The sequence below is a fragment of the Penaeus vannamei genome, chromosome 11 (genome assembly GCF_042767895.1).
Source record: "Penaeus vannamei isolate JL-2024 chromosome 11, ASM4276789v1, whole genome shotgun sequence".
In the NCBI taxonomy this organism is placed as follows: domain Eukaryota; kingdom Metazoa; phylum Arthropoda; class Malacostraca; order Decapoda; family Penaeidae; genus Penaeus; species Penaeus vannamei.
Genome location: NC_091559.1, coordinates 9834704 through 9853055, shown reverse-complemented (window position 1 = coordinate 9853055; position 18352 = coordinate 9834704). Strand labels below are relative to the sequence as shown.

At 35.5% G+C, this 18352-nt stretch overlaps 2 non-coding genes across 2 annotated transcripts; one reads left to right on the top strand and one right to left on the bottom strand.

Moving 5' to 3' along the window:
• Positions 1-4802: 4802 nt before the first annotated feature.
• On the bottom strand, positions 4803-4874 carry TRNAK-CUU (transfer RNA lysine (anticodon CUU)). The gene has a single exon. It is a non-coding gene; the product is annotated as a tRNA-Lys (tRNA).
• Positions 4875-13232: 8358 nt separating this feature from the next.
• On the top strand, positions 13233-13305 carry TRNAV-CAC (transfer RNA valine (anticodon CAC)). Its single transcript has one exon. It is a non-coding gene; the product is annotated as a tRNA-Val (tRNA).
• Positions 13306-18352: the final 5047 nt, after the last annotated feature.

The window sequence follows — 18352 nt, the reverse complement described above, 5'->3', positions numbered from 1 at the left end:
TTGACACCATGTAAAATAGTGTCAGGCAAGTCTTCCATTTCATTGCTGATACTGAGTTATCCTGAACAAATGTGAAATTGGAGTATTGTCCGCGTCTCACGAGGGCACCCAAGCCCTGATTTAGTTATAATTAGATATTTAAATTGGACCAAGAACAGAGAAGTTATGAGGAGGTTTATAACATTATTTAAATCGATAGGTCTGAGAGAGAGAGAGAGAGAGAGGAGGGGGTAACATACGAAAAACACATTGAATTCATACATTATGCAAATACAGTACAACTAAATTCATCTCTTACCCTATGTCACTGTAGTGCAGTGGTTAGCACGGTCTCCTCTAAAGGGACAGACTCGGGTTCGATCCCCGACGGAGACCAAATAATATAATTATGCACAAATCCGTGTTACTCTTTCTTATACAATCTTCATTTTCATCTTTATTTCTGGTTGCTTATCTGCCTTTATCCTCTTACCTCACACTGCATATTTTTTTCGCTGTTTTGCTTTCTGTTTACTTTCACATGTACGTAGAGAAAGACAGCAAATTAGCCGAGAAAAATTCCCATGCCACTAATATTTAAATAACGAATATTACACTCTTTTCTCTCCCTCTTCATGCCTCTCCCCTTTCTCTTCATCCTTCCCCCCTCTATCTCTCCTTCCCTCGCTAACACATTCTCTGTCTTTCTCTTTATATATTAGTCCCCCCCCCCCATCTCCTCCCTCTCTGCCCCTCTCTTTCTCCTTCTCTTCTCCCCCTCCTCTCACTCATTCTCTTTCTTTCTTGTTATTACTGGCAGCAGTATTATTATCATCATAATCATTATAATGCCATCACTTTTATCACAATTATTGTAATTTCAATTATATATTAACAATGCTGTAATAATCTTTACCATCATTATTATTAGTAGTAGTGTGAGACTTTGTGTTTGTGTGTTTATGTGTGTGTGTGTGTGTGTGTGTGTGTGTGTGTGTGTGTGCGTGTGTGTGTGTGTTTGTGTGTGTGTGCGTGTGTGTGTGTGTGTTGTCTGCGAGCATTTGGAGCCACAGGAGAATTCACATTTAGAAAAGAAATTTTATAAGCTGAGAGAAGGACGAATACGTCAGTTGTGAAGGCGCGGGGGCCATTTGTACTTATCGAAGAAAAAAACTGCAGTAAGCAACTGGGAAACGAGCTTAATTAACATTTGACACCATGTAAAATAATAGGCAAGTATTCCATACCATTACCAATGCAGAGTTATCCTGAACAAAAATAGAATTTCAGTATTGTTTTCCGCGTGTCATGGCAATTTAGAGACAGTCCTTACGAGGGCGGGGCACCCAACCCTGATTCTATCATTAGTGGGTATTTTACAGGAGCCAAGAACAGAGTGGATATGGCGAGGTTGATAATTTTATCTAAATTGATGGGACTGAAGTATAACTGTAACACTTCACATTAGAATATATATTTTTATTTTAATCATTTTCCAATTTTTAATAACTTTTACGCATGGTAATTCTAATTCTAATTCTAAGAATGCACACGCCGTATTGCTAAACTGGTAATAAAATGCATTTAAGAATTATATTTATTAATCAGTAAAACATAAAAATATATTGCATAGATAACATTGAGAGAGAGAGAGAGAGAGAGAGAGAGAGAGAGAGAGAGAGAGAGAGAGAGAGAGAGAGAGAGAGAGAGAGAGAGAGAGAGAGAGAGACCTACATAAACACTATGCAAATCAAATAAAACTAAATTTCAAATTTATCCTATGTGTCTGTAGTGCAGTAGTCGCCTCGAACACGACTGACTCGGGTTCGATCCCCGACGGAGACCACAACCATAAAGTTTTTATGTTGTTTCAACATCTAAATTTGCTTACACACACAAACATTCTTTTGGTTGTCTAATGCACAAGGAGAGCTAGTCTATTCATGTATGGTTGTATGAGTTTGTGTTTTGCAATTCACCGTACATGTATGCACACACACACACACACACACACACACACACACACACACACACACACACACACACACACACACACACACACACACACACACACACACACACACACACACACACACACACACACACACACACACACACACACAGACACATACACACACACACACACACGCACGCACGTTCACTACTGATACTAATAATGATGGTGAATATAATTACATTCATGATAATAAATAATGGTAATTACAATAATAGTTATAAACGTGATGACATGATATTGGTTAAGTTGATAGTAATACTGGTGCCAGCAATGATAACTATACAAGTTAAAGAAAGAAAGAGAGTGAGAGGAATGAGAAAGAGAAAGAGATGGGGGAGAGGGGGAGAAGGAGAGAAAGAGAGGGAGAGAGAGGTTACCGAGATATAGAAAGATAGTGCGCTAGCGAGGGATGAAGAGAGAGAAAAAAGCGTGGGGGGGAGGGGGGGGGGAATGGAAAGGGAGAGAAAAGTCATTTTTCGTAATTCAGATTTTTGTCGGATGAATATTTTTCGTGGCCAATTTGCTTTTGAACTGAAAACGAGATTAAGTGATCTATGTGTTTTGCAATTGAACACACACACACACACACACACACACACACACACACACACACACACACACACAGATACATACACACACACACACACACAAATACATTCACTACTAATACTAATAATGATGGTAAAGATAATTACATTCATGATAATAAACAATTGTAATTACAATAATAGTGAAAAAATGATTACATGATATTGGTTATGATGATAATACTGCTGCCAGTAAAAATGACCATAGCTGCTAAAGAAAGAGAATGAGTGAGAGGAGTAAGGAAAAATAGAGAGTGGTGGGGGAGAGAGGGAGAAGGAGAAAGAGAGGGAGGGAGATATAGAAAGTGCTAATGTGTTAGCAAGGGAAGAAGAGAGGAGAGAAGGGGGGCGGAGTTTGAGGAAAGTCGTTTTTCGTAATTAAATTTTTTTTTGTGGGATGAATGTTTTTCGTGTCCACTCTCTCCCTTTCTCTTTTTATAACAAATACACACAAATGAACGCAAAAAAAGTTTCGACCCATTTTCTCATTCAACACGTTTTCTTTTCACTTGTATTCGCTTTATTTTCCGTTTTTGCAAAGTTTCTATATTTTTCTTTATTTCGCATATATATCGGAATTTGACGAATTTTGTACATGAAAATTTTCTCACTCGCCTTTATTTTCCAATGATAGTTTCTATTCATTTTTGTTATTCGATTTATTTTCTATTTTTTATCGCATATATACGCTGAAATAGGAAAGAATGGAATATTCACGCAAACAAACACATACGCACATAAAAATAGGGAAAAACTGATTGCAACCGACGGGCGTCTTGTATTTTTTGTGCCCGGGGCTTTCCATGTCTTTCAGCCCCGGGCGAGGTTGCAACCAGAGGGAGCACTTTTGGCTCCCTTTTGCAGATTCGAACTCGCGATCGCGGGTTTCGAATCTGGCGCCCTTACCCTCTCGGCCACGGTGACGAGGGGCAATAAGAATGGATTGGGAAAAGCTTTTATGTAAGATGTGCAACATATATGTGATGTGTGAGCGTGTGTGTATGTGTGAGTGCGTCTGAGCGCGCGCGTGAATGTGTGTGAGCGCGCGCGAGTATGTGTGTGCTTGTGAGCGCGCGTGATACCCAGGATGATTATGGGACGACGGTGATGCGACAGTGATGGTGAAAATAATGGGTGATGAAGGTAATTTCTAGATCGTGGATAAGCCAGGAACAGGTTTGGACGCTCGGGTCGAAAATGTGAATGCATGAAACTTTCGGAATTAAAAGTCAGATACTAACAAATATCCTTCAAAAATAAATTAAAATATGGTACAACTGAATTTCTTTCGAAGCTATTTCACAAAAGTGTAAAATCTTATACCGAGCCATGATGAAACAAATATGCAGGTAAGCACATGAGCAACCTTACTTTATTACTGAACATATGAATTCGTTCCACCACTCAACTAAATCACATAGGCCTACTCCTGCACGTTGTAACAAGAGACTTTGGAAATGGAAATGACTGTCCTATTTGTTAGATGTTAGCCTGTCTGTCTCCTCGTAGGAATGTAAATATGAATTTGACCAACATTTTCCCCGCGCTCCTGTCGCCAGTCATCGAGAAATTCATTATTATCATTATCCTCATCATTAGTATTCGTATCATCATCATTAGTATTATGATCATTATTATTGTTATTATTATTATTTTTATGATTTATTAACAAATTCAAATATTCACAAACATTGATGTACAGACATTTTAAAGATGCATATCGTAGTATTTCAGATGCTGTTGCATTCTCTTTTTATTCGATGGATTAGAGCAATATGAATTATCTTTCCTTTCTTGTTTTTATTTGGATTATTACCATTATCATCATCATAAATCACTATTACTATTTCTATAATTATCTTTATTTTTCTTGTTATCATTGTTATAGTCATTACCGTTGCTGTTTTTATTATTACCGTCATCATTATCATCACCATTGTTAGTATCATTGTTATTTTCATTGTTATTATCACTGTTATTATCATATATAAACATACATGTACATATTTATATTTATATATGTATATGTATAAATATATACATATATGTACATATATGTATATGTATATATGTATGTATGCATTTATATGTGTGTGTGTGTGTGTGTGTGTGTGTGTGTGTGTGTGTGTGTGTGTGTGTGTGTGTGTGTGTGTGTGTGTGTGTGTGTGTGTGTCCATTTATCATATAAAACTATGTGTATGTGTTAACACATACACATTCGTCTCAGTTGGGATTTGAACCCAAGTCTTTCGCGTAAGAAGCGAATGTGCTATCCACTGCACCACGGAGACTATAGTATATAAAGGAACTTTAAGAGGATTTGATATCAAGTGTTCTAACTATGTACATGTTTAGTAATGGTTTCAAAAAATATATATAATAATATGTATTATGATTAAGATGATAATATTGATAAAAGTAATGATAATGACAATAACAATAAAACAACAATAAAGATACTTATAAGATAGAAATGATAATGCTAGTGATAATGACAGTAATGATAACACTTTGAATAAAAATATAAACATTAATATAAGTGAAAAACCCTTAAAATGTAATTTTCCGCTCGGGATCGAACCGAGGACCTTGCGCGTGTGAAGCGCACGTGATAACCACTATAACACGGAAACGATGTTCTCTATAAATGTTTATTTGTTTAATGTTTAGCTGCAATTATTATTATTTTTTACTGACACTCTTTGTTTTCCTTTTTATTTTCGTTATTATTCTCTACCAGTCTTTCTCTCCCTCTTTCTCTCTTTCAACCATTATTATATCAAAATTAGACAATGAAACATCCCACATTTCTATCGTTCCCGTGGTGTAGCGGTCATCACGTGCGCTTCACACGCGCAAGGCCACCGAGGTGTTAGAGGATGCCTGTTGCTACTGAATGAACAGAAGATTGGTCGGATGCCCTCTTTTGTTAGGCATATTACCTATTTCTACGGCTGTGTCCTCAATTTAGTCTAATTAACGTCAGATCCTATTCAAAATGCCCAGTGCGCATTCCCACATCCGCATTTCAAGTACCCACAATCCCCACACCCACGTAGACAGCCAGCACGAGTTTCCCACACGAGGGATGCACGCCAGAGATCAGCCTCGGCGTGGACCTTTTCGTTGAACTGAAAACACGAGAAAGCCAGAGAGCAGTCTTATCATGTGAGACGTACTATCCTTTCTGTGTACAGTGGAGGAATGCGATATACAGTAATATTTATTTATTCGCCGTATTATCAGAGTCGAAAATTATTTTTTTCTCGTTCTCTCACTTTTACTTTCACTCTCTTACTCACACACATCCTCTCTATCTATCTATCTATTTCTATCTCACTCCCTCCTCTCTCTGTCACTCACACTCACCCCTTCTCTGTTTTTATATCTCTTCACCCTCCCCCTATCTATCTTTCTCTCTTTCTCCATCACTCACTCTCTATTTCACCCAACCCCTCACTCTCTCCCTCTTCTTTCCTCCCAAACTCCCGCCTTACTCTTCCACAAACACTCTCTCCCTTCTGACCACCCCTTTCTCTCTGTGTATGACTTTTTCTATCTCTTTCCCTCCCTCTTTCTGTTCATCTCTCTCCCACTCTCTTTTTCTCTTTTATTTATCTTTCTTTCCCTCCCCCCACCATTTTCTCTCTCTGTCTCTGTACTATCTCTCCTCTCTTTCTTTCCCTCTCTCCCTTTCTCTCGCTCTCTCTTTCTTCACTGTTCCTCCCCCCCTCTCTCTCTCATTCTCTCACTTCCTTCTTCCTCTTCCTCATTCCCTTCGCGTTCTTGCTGTTCTTGTTCATCCTGACGATCCACTGCTATCCACTCCATCCACGAGAAGCTGTTCAACACCTGTACACACCTGCCACTAATTGCGAGCGGTGTTCCCTCTGGTTCAACGTGCGTTAACTTTCTGATTCAGTAAGTTGGGAAATTGATTCAAATGGTGGATTATGAGACGGATGTGGCCTTGAGTGCTGCCTTTGTGTCATAGTATTAATAATATGGGAAGAGATGTTTGGTTAACTGCGCGAGTGGGAGACATTTTCATACCGCAAGCATGAGAGTATATAGATAAGATAAATCACTTTTAAAAAATCATATTTGCATACCTCGTTTCGGTGTATTTACACATAAATAGAGACAGATGAAACGATGCTACACAGACAGCAAGACAAAAGCACTGTAGCGTGTCGCTAACAAGGGCGCCCACCTTATACTGGTTAAAACGAACAAGGTTAGCATCTTAGGAGGATCACGTATTAACTACAGCGAAACAATTATGCAAACTACGTAATTCAAACCATTATAAATTGTATTTTTATTTCTTTCGATGCACTATTGTGGACAATGGAAATTCCTAAGGCATAAAAGAAACTAGACATTTAAAACATATGCTTTATAAAAAAATAATAGTAATAATTAAAAAATAATAATAGTAATAATAATAATAATAATAATAATAATAATAATAGAAATAGATAACTAAATAAAAATAAAAGCAGAGTATCCAGCCTAGACTTTTGGTTTCCTAAATCTTAAAATAACCATATGTAGGCCTACTTACCTTTAGCACTTGAAATGCGAATATGGGAATGCACACTGGGCATTTTAAATGTGATTGACGTTAATTAGACTAAATCGCAGACACTGCAAATAGGTAATATCCATAACAAAATAGGGCATCCGACCAATCTTCTGTTCATTAAGAAGCAACAGGCATCCTCTAACATCTCGGTGGCGCCAGACGTTCGGATGCCGCTCGGAGGGTCATCCTCTGACGTGGAGGCTGCAATCCAGGTCACTGCAGCATCACCAGCTGTTTCAGGAAGACATGTAGACAAAAATTCTTCAAAAACCAGTGTTCGTTGCTTCCGCTCGGGATCGAACCGAGGACCTTGCGCATGTATAGCGCACGTGATAACCACTATACCGCGGGAACGTTAGAACTCTTGGATGGTTCATTGTTTAATATTCCGATGTAAATATTGGTTGAGAGAGAAAGTGAAACAAAATAATAACAATAATGAAAAAAAAAGAGAATGTGAGAAAAAAGGATAATGAACGAAATAGTGTATCCACAGTTTTAAAGATTTATGCGTGTAAACATAAACATGTATATACAAATATATATCAACAATGTCTGCTCCTATATATGTGTGTGTTTGTATGTGTGTGTTCGCATATGTATGTATATATACATAGGTTAAATATATATTCATGTGTGTCTGTACATATATAAATAAATAAATATATATATATATATATATATATATATATATATATATATATATATATATATATATATATATATATATATATATATATATATATATATATATATATATATATATATATGTAAATATATACTTATACTATACATACATGCATATACCTACACACACACACACACACACACACATATATACATATATATCCATACACACACACACACGTATACACTTGTCATGTTCGGTTCACACACGCAAGATTCTCGGTTCGACCTCGAGAGGAAACATTTCACAATTTTATATTCCCTTTCATTACAACGCAAACGCCATTCTCTCTCTTGCTTTTTGTTTTCTCTCGGTAGCCTCCCCCGCTCTCTTTCTCTCCATCTTTCACTCTGGCTCTGTGTCTCCCCGTATCCTCTCTCTCTTGTTTTTATTTCCATGTTATTCTCTCTCTCTCCACGCGCTCTCTCCCTCTGTGTCTCTCTTTTTAACCAGTAATTCAGAACAGGGTATTTTTGTGATATTTTAAAATCCTTTTTAATGAACAGCAAATGCGTAATTACCAATACAACGAATTGCCAAACTCTGAATCGTCTCAATCTATGAGCGGGAAAATCGTGTCATTTTCCAGAAAAGCTTTCGCTCGAGATGACACGAAGGCAAAGGCGATGGTGCCGAGACGATGGCACTTCAACCGCTTCGGACGAAAGGCTTGTCAGTGCCTCATTTATTCAGGCGCCTATACAACTTCTGGAGATTAAATGGGATAGAATATAGGACAAAAATCGCAACAATCATATCGAAAACAAAGCCAGCCAGGAAACAGAGATAATTAAATTTAAACAATAAAAAAAAAATGTTCTTCATCGTAGATTTTCGAATCTTCCAAAATTTGAGAAAAAATGCTCAGAGCTGAAAACGGATTATTCTGAAAGTAATAACGATAATGGCAACAAAATTATAACAATGATAATAATGACAATGATAGTAATAATGATAATGATAGTAATAAGGATAATGGCAACAAAATGATAATGATAGTAATGATGATGGCGATGATAATAATAATAATAACGCATAGTAACTAATAAAAATAATGATAATAAAAATGATAATGGTAATAATGTTAATGACAACAACAACAAAGACAGCAACAAAAAGTCCAGAAAGCAAAGATCCGTTTTGATGCTTAATGCCTGAAACAAAGAAATGTGCTCGGCACCAAAGGCCATAAAGCTCCATGATAAGGTATTGTGTCGGAAAGGGAAAAGAGAATTAAAGATTAGGATAAAATGTGTTCGATGTCAGAGATTAGAGAGCATTTGAGGATAGAATGGCAGTGAAAAGGGAAAGAGGGAGTAAGTGAACCAGAGCAGAGATTAGTAGAAAGGGGGGGGGTAAGGGAGTAGGGCGATTGAGTGAATTGCAGTGTATCTGTCACTGGGGAAGGAATAGGAGCAATGTTCAAGGAAAACAGGGAAGCCAGTTGGAAAAGGAGGAGAAGAATCCGGGGAGAGGTGGGGGGGGGGGTTATTAGATGTCAAAGATTAGTTACAGGAAAGTATGGCATCGAGAAGGAAAGAGAAGGAAGCAGATGAAGTAGAGCAGGGATTAGTAAAATGAGAAAGGTTAAGGGGGTTGACCCTTAACCTTTCCCATTTTACTATTATCATTTTTATTATTATTGCTTTTACCATTATTATCACTATTATTATCATACTTATTATCATTTTTGTCGTTATTATTATTACCGTTATCACGGTCATTGTTGTTTTATTATCATTAGTATTACTATCATTATTATCAGCATTATTACTATTATTATCATTATTATCATAATTTTCATTATCATTTCTACAATTATCATCATTATTAATATCATTGTTTTTATTATTATTATTATCATTATTGTTATGATTATTATTATCATGCCAGTTGCTCTATTTTTCTCTTTCTGTTTTCTAATCTATTTATACATCTTTTTATCTTCTTTGTTTTATCTTTTAGCCTTACCATTGATTCATTAACAGTATATTATTAAAGAAAAAAGAATAATATAAAACGCAGAGTTTCGATCCACGGTCCTCCGGGTTATGAGCCCGGCGCGCTTCCACTGCGCCACCCTGCTAACTTAAAGTAATATGGGACAGATGGAATTATAAAGCAGAAATCATCATAATCATTATTCTTTAGATTCTCTGCCATTAGCATCATGTTTATTGTTTAATCATCCTTCTTTTTTCACTTTCAATTTTCTGAATATGATTCTATTGTTACTGTCATATAATAATTATTATTGCTTATATTATTATCCTATTACTGTTATTATTATCATCATTTTTTTCTATTATTAGGATCATTATGATTGCCAATTATTTCTATCCCCATTAGATATAATCATCATTATCATTATCAACATTATTATCTTTATCATAGCCATTGTTATTATTATTTCTATTATCATTATTATCTCTATTATTACTGTTTTCATTATTGCTATTATTGTTATTATCATAATCATTTTCAATATCAGTATCATTATCCTTGTGAATATCATCATTATCATTATTATTACTATCCTTTTTATTATCATTATAATTACTATCATTTTTATCAGTATTATTATCATCATTATCATTACTACTATCGTTGCTATTAGTATCATAATTAATTTCTTCATTATTATCTTTATCATCATTATCATTATCATGATTAAAATCATCATTGTTATTATTATCATCATGGTCATTATCAGTATAATCATTATCTATTGTTATCATTATTATCATTATCATTGGCATTATTTTCATCATTACTATTATAATTATCATTATTTTCATTATTTTCATATAGGCCTTTTATGTAACCTTGTTACTTTCTTTTCATATTTCTTCTTTGTCTTTTCTTTTCCTCTTTCATTATTTGCGCATTTTACTTTGTTGTCTTTATCATAGTTTCTTACGCCTTTGATTCTTACCTTCGGGGAGGCTGTATTTTTTATTATTATGAAATTTGAAGAAATTTGAATGCTATTTGATCGCGGCTGATTGGGGAAAAAAATACGAAAAACTATTTATAGCCAGGTATTAATAGACAGAGAAGGAGGGGGGAAATAACGGAGAAAACAAGACAAAAACAGTTATACAGCATAGGCCTATGTGAAAAGGAAAAGGAAAAGGAAGCGAGAATTCAGAGATTATCGGTCAACGCAGGAAATTAGAGAAAATGGGGAAACGGGGAAAGAGGAATTCACAGAAATGTCAAATAGATGATAAGGGGAAAATGTCAGAAAGACAAAAAGGAAAAGAAAAGAAAACAAAACAAAAATGATGAACAAAGGGGTTAAAAATTGAGAGAGATTCGAAAGAATCAACAGAGAAAATGGAAATCAAGAATGTAATTAAGAAATGAGAAAGGGGCAAAACCATCAAAAGGGGAAGGGTTAAGGAAGGTAGGAAAGAGAGAGGGAGAGCGAAGAAAAGCATTTAAAGAGAGATTTCCCTTTTCTCTTTTTCTTATCTATTTTTTCCTTTTATTAACGAAGACTTTTCAACACTTCCCTTCTCGCGGTCCGAGATGGGCAGCGCAGAGGATCATTATTATCGTTGTTAATTTTATTGCTATCAATATCATTATTACTATCATTAGGATTGTGATTATTATCATTATGATTATTATCAATATTATAGTTATCCTCATTATCATTACTATTTCTATTATCATTATTACTATCATTTTTATTATAAATTTATCATAATTATAATCATTATTACAATTATTATTATTATTATTATTATCATTATCATTATTATCAGTATTATCATTATTGTTACTATCATTGTTTTTTATACAGTTTTCATATAACAACAGTGTGTTTATATAGTTTTTTTTTTTTACCATAATCATTATCCTTATTAATATTCTTATCTTTATCGTCATCATCAACGTTATTATTATGAACGATATAGATGATGAATATTCCTTTTTCTGATGTTTTGATGCAATCACTGGACAATGAGAGAGAGAGAGAGAGAGAGAGAGAGAGAGAGAGAGAGAGAGAGAGAGAGAGAGAGAGAGAGAGAGAGAGAGAGAGAGAGAGAGAGAGAGGGAGGGAGGGAGGGAGGGAGAGAGGGAGAGAGTAATGAAAGGGATTATAAAATTGTCAAGCGTTTCCTCTCGAGGTCGAACCGAGAATCTTGCGTGTGAACCGAACGTGACAAACGAGAATTTCAACATCTTTGTGATAATAACGGATAATAACTGTCATTCCTAACCACCTGTGCAAAACCTCGACCTAAGAGAGAAAATCAATCAAATTCTTTTTTTCAAGGATGCTTAATGATCACCGGATGTCAGCGAGGACCGAAATGAAAAATCTTCCAAAAGGAGAATAAAACAAGAAAAAAAAAATGGCGGCTCCCCTGCAGTGCATCTGCATCCTTCAATATCTGATTTTTTACCTTGTTATTGCTGTAGTTTTATAAAAAGAAAGAAAGAAAGAAAAAAAATCCTTTTGGGTTTCCTCATAAGTGTAAGACATTCTCCATTGAAAGGTATCTAAGCTGATCCTTTTAATTCAATGCTTGCAATATTGATTTACATATATATTCATTATTTACTAGTTTTAAGAACTTAAATTGGTGTTGAATAACTTTTTTCCTCCGCTATGTAGCATATATATATCTAGATAGATAGATAGATATGCATATATATAGTTATTTATATATGTGTATAAGTGTATAAATAGGCATATGTATATCACGCACACAAACATATATGTGTATATATTTATGTATGTACATATGTGTGTGTGTGTGTGCATATTTGTGTATCTGTATATAAGCATGTATATATATTTATTTACACACACACACACACACATACACACACACACACACACACACACACACACACACACACACACACATATATATATATATATATATATATATATATATATATATATATATATATATATATATATATATATATATATATACACGAGCACATAATTGTGTATATATATATATATATATATATATATATATATATATATATATATATTATATATATATATATTTTATATATATATATGTATATATATATATATATATATATATATATATATATATATACATGAGCACATAATTGTATATATATATATATATATATATATATATATATATATATATATATATATATATTCATATATACCTATTCATATTTACACAATAAATCTGAAATAGTGAATACACTATCTCTTTCGTTTATCCTTTATCACTCATATATTCGGTTTTTGTTTTTATCATTGTTATCATTCTCTCAGTCTCTCCCTCCTCCTCCTCTCTCTCTCTCTCGCTTTCAACCACTATTTACAACAGAATATAAAACAATGAAGCATCCATCATTACTATCGATTCCGTGGTGTAGTGGTTATCACGTGCGCTTCACACGCTCAAGGTCCTCGGTTCGATCCCGAGCGGAAACAATATCTGACTGTCTTTTTGAAGCTTTTCACTCTCCATGTCTTACTGAAACAGCTGTTGATGCTGCAGTGACCTGGATTGCAGCCTCCACGTCAGAGGATGACCATCCGAGCGGCATCCGAACGTCTGGCGCCACCGAGATGTTAGAGGATGCCTGTTGTTACTTAATGAACAGAAGATGCTCGTATGCCCTCTTTTGTTAGGCATATTACCTGTTTCTACGGCCGTGTCCACAATTTATTCTAATTAACGTCAGATCCTATTCAAAATGCCCAGTGCGCATTCCCACATCGCATTTCAAGTACCCACAATCCCCACACCCACGTAGACAGCCAGCACTAGTTTCCCACACGAGGGATGCACGCCAGAGATCAGCCTCGGCGTGGACCTTTTCGTTGAACTCAATACACGAAAAGGCGAGAGGGCAGTCTTATCGTCGAAAATTATTTTCTCCTTTTCTCTTTCTCTCACTTTTACTTTCAATCTCTCTCTCTCTCTCTTACTCACGCACATCCTCTCTCTCTATCTATTACTATCTCACTCACTCCTCTCTCTGTTACTCACACTCACCTCTTCTTTTTTTCTATCTTTATTTCTGTCTCTCCATCTCCTTCCATCTCTCTGTCTCACTCGCTCAAGCACACTCTCAGACTGTCTATATATCTTTCCATCCTTCTTTATCTCTCTTTCTCTCTCATTCTCACTTTCGCGATTCTTTCTCTATATACCTCTCTGTTTATGTCTCTCTTCACCCTCCCCCCCCTATCTATCTTTCTTTCTTTCTCCATCACTCTCTATTTCCCCCTCCCCCTCTCCCGCTCCCTCTTCTTTCCTCCCAAACTCCCGCCTTACTCTTCCACACAAACTCTCCCTTCTCACCACCCCTTTCTCTCTGTGTGTGACTTTTTCTATCTCTTTCCCTCCCTCTTTCTGTCTATTTCTTTCCCTCTCTCTTTTTCTCTCTTTCAGACGCTATCTGTTTCTCCCTCCCCCCACCATTTCCTTTCTCTGTCTCTGTACTCACTCTCCTCTCTGACCCTCTCTCCGTTTCTCTCGCCCTCTCTTTCACAAGCATAAACTACGGTGACAATAATAGGGTGACGAAGAACTGCAATTCACTGCAGGAGAACCGCAATTATTAACATTTTTTCCTTTCGTTTGTAATAGGCGTTTCATTTCGGTCTTCGCTGACTTCGGTGTTCATTAATCATCCTTGGAAAGAAGATGTTTTGAATAATTTCCTCTTAAGTAAAGGTTTTGCACATGCGGTTAGGAATAACATAGTTTTTATTCGTCATTTTAACATAGAAAGAGAAGAGAGAAGAGAAGAAAGAGAAGAGAAGAGAGGTGAGGTGGGGTGGGGTGACGAGAGGAAAGGAGAAGAGAGGAGATGAAATGAGAGGGAAAGAGAGGAGAAAAGAGGAGAGTAGTGTATTATAAGCAGTCATGTTCGGTTCGATCTCGAGCGGAAACACCTGGCAATGTTGTCTTTTTCATTTCTACGCATCTACCATTCTTTCTCCTACTTTTTTTTCTCTTTCGGTAATCCTCATCTATTTCTCTATTTCATTTATTTTCGCTCTCTGCCATCCTCCCCCCTATTATCTCTTTCTCTCTGGCATTAACTAGTACTTAAATCAAAACATTGAACACTGAACGCTTAATATAATAATTTTCCCGCAGTGTACTTGTTGTCACGTGCACTTCACACGAGCAAGGTCCTCGGTTCGATCCCGAGCGGTGACAATGTTATTATTTTTCTATCTGCTTTCTCATCAGAGAGAGAGAGAGAGAGAGAGAGAGAGAGAGAGAGAGAGAGAGAGAGAGAGAGAATCTGAATGGAATTTAAAACGTTAAAGTTTTACAAATTGATAATTTCATACAGAAAATTATAGTTTATCGCATTTTTAACACATTTTCTACTTTCACTTTTTGTCATTTTCACACCTTACTTTTTTTTCCTAGTTATTGTTTTGTTCCTCATCTATATTCTTTGTGTTTCGCCTTTTTCTTTTACCTTTCTTGTTAGATTTTACCTCACACAAATTCACTGACATATTTACAATGAATGGAGATACAATTTCAGGGACATATTTCTGTACATTCGAATATACGTATATTTTACAAAGAAATATGTCTTCTTTTGACGTCCTTCACTGAAATAGGAAAAAACAATATGAATTTTTTTTATTAGCAGCATGAGTTGCACATAGCCCACACGAACACACACAAGTACAAACACATACATAAAAATACACAATAAGGAAAAACTGATTGCAACCCGGCGGGCGTCTCTTTTTGTGCCCGGGGCTTTTCATGTCTTTCAGCCCCGGGCGAGGTTGCAACCAGAGGGAGCACTTTTGGCTCCCTTTTGCAGATTCGAACTCGCGATCGCGGGTTTCGAATCTGGCGCCCTTACCCTCTCGGCCACGGTGTCGAGGGGCAGAAGGAAAGGGTTGGGAGGGATATTTATGCGCCCGTCCGGAAAACAAGACCCCGGTTGCAATATCTTTTCCTTTGCTACGTATTTGTGTGAATATGTGTTTGTAATTATGTGAGTGTGTGTGGGCCATGTGCAACTCATGACTGTTCAATAAAAAACACCATTTTTTTATGTGTCTGTGAAGGACGTAAAATAAAGTCTCACTCGCAGCGCTGTTCCGCGGCTGATCATGCTTCTGTTTCAGTTTGATTTTATTTATTCTTTGCGGGAACTTGCGTTGTTGACAGTAAGTTTCGTCTACATATCAGGGAAAAGAATGCGAAAAGAAAAAAGAAAATATATATATATACATAGCGTCCCGGGTCTACGGTTTTAAAGATTTTTGTACTAACCGTTACACCACAGTCGCTTTCATGAAAATGGGGTTCGTTTATGTTTAATTGTCCACAAACACTGACGCACGGACATGTTAAGTTGCATTTACTCATATTTGAAATGCTTTTGTAGTTTTGTTACTATGGATCAGATCTTTTTGACTTATATGCATGTTCTCATAATTCTTTTCTCTTCTTTTTGCATTATTTTAGTATTATTATCATTACTATTAATACCATTGCTATTATCATTTTCATTATTATCATCATTGCTATTATCTTTTTGTTATTATCATTTTGGTATTATTATTATTATTATTATTATTATTATTATTATTATTATTATTATTATTATTATTATTATTATTATTATTATTACTATTATCACTATCATTATCACAACATGTCTCTCTCTCCTTCGACTCGCACCTATCATTCATGGGGGGGGGGGGGAGCGAGAAAGAGAGAAGAGGTTAGAGGGAGACATACGAATGCAGAGACAGAGACAGACAGACAGAGGGATAAACAGAGACAACGACAGGCATCGAGGAAGACAGAAAGAGAGATTGATAACCATCCCTGCATTAAAAAAACTGAAATAAGAAAGGGAAAAGAGGAACGGAGGAGAATCAAGCAAATGAAGAACAGCTGTTCTCGCAGAAGATGAACAAGCCTTTTCCGAATCCTCGCTCGTTCCTTGGCTTCGGCGATCAAGAAAAATGATTCCGTAACAATTGCATTTGAACAGAATAAGAAATCGCATGTCACCGGAGTCGCCAAGTATGCAAAGGCCGAAAAAGAGAACAATGATGCTAATAATGATGATGAGGATGACAATGTTGTGTTACAAAGGTATTTGAAGACAAATTTTATTTCTATCGACATATACGGTGATCTGTGCATTTTTACAATGATTTTTATTTGTGTAATGGATTGATAAGTGAAAAGTTAACACAATAGGAGCCAGGTAGGATCTGTTTATTATAGCTATTTTCTACCATGAACCTGTCTACCCGAGTTATGTAATAGATAAAGATAGCTATTTCAAGTGCATGCGAAGGTGATGCGTCTCACAACTCAGATCATCGGAGATACTGTCATCACAATTTTGATACTGATAGTCACATTTATTCTTATTCCAAGTTTTACAAGTGCTATTACTGATCTTTATTATCTTTATGTTTATTTGCCTCATTTCTTCTGATCGCCCTTACCACTGTTATTGCGATTATTGGCGTTTTTGCCATTTTCGTCTTTATCCTTCGCGTCTTTCTTTTTCCTTATCTTTCTCTTCCTTTCCATCTATCATCTCCGTTTCCGTCTTTCTCTCTCTTTTATGCCTTTCTCTTCTGAAAGTAAACCGGGCTGCGGCTGCAAACACACATGATAGATAAAGGTTCTTTTTATCTATCTATTTATCTATATATCTATCTATTCACTTATCTATCTACCTAGCTGTAGAGATTTATATGCGGACAAAGATAAATAGATATGTAAGCAGAGGTAGGTACATAGATATAGGGAAAGGAAGACATTTAGAGAGAGAAAGAGAGCGTGTCTTTTGCTATTCATATATGCATCTAAAAGAATCTAAAGAATAATGATTATGATGATTTCTGCTTTATAAGTCCATCTTTGTCAAATCACTTTAAGTTAGCAGGGTGGCGCAGTGGAAGCGCGCCGGGCTCATAACCCGGAGGACCGTGGATCGAAACTCTGCGTTTTATATTAATTTCTTTTTCTTTAATAATATAATGTTAATCAATCACTGATAAGGCTAAAAGATGGAACAAACTAGATAAAAAGATGTATAGATAGATTAGAAAACGGAAAGATAGAAAGAGAAAAATAGAGCAACTGACATATGATAATGATTATCATAATAACAATAATGATAATAATAATAAAAACAATATCAATAATGATAATAATAATGATAACGATAATAATGGTAGAAATAATAATGAAAATGATGATAATAATAATGATAATAATAGTAATAATGATGATGATAATGATAGTAATAATAATGATAATAGATAAATACTAATACTAATGATAATAAAACAGTGACCATGATGATGGTAATAATCATAACAACGACGAAAATTATAATAATTATGATAATGATGATGATAATGGTAAAAAAAAGAGATAAAAATGATAATAGTAAAATGGGAAAGGTTAAGGGTCTACCCCTTTCCCATTTCACTAATCCCTGCTCTACTGCAT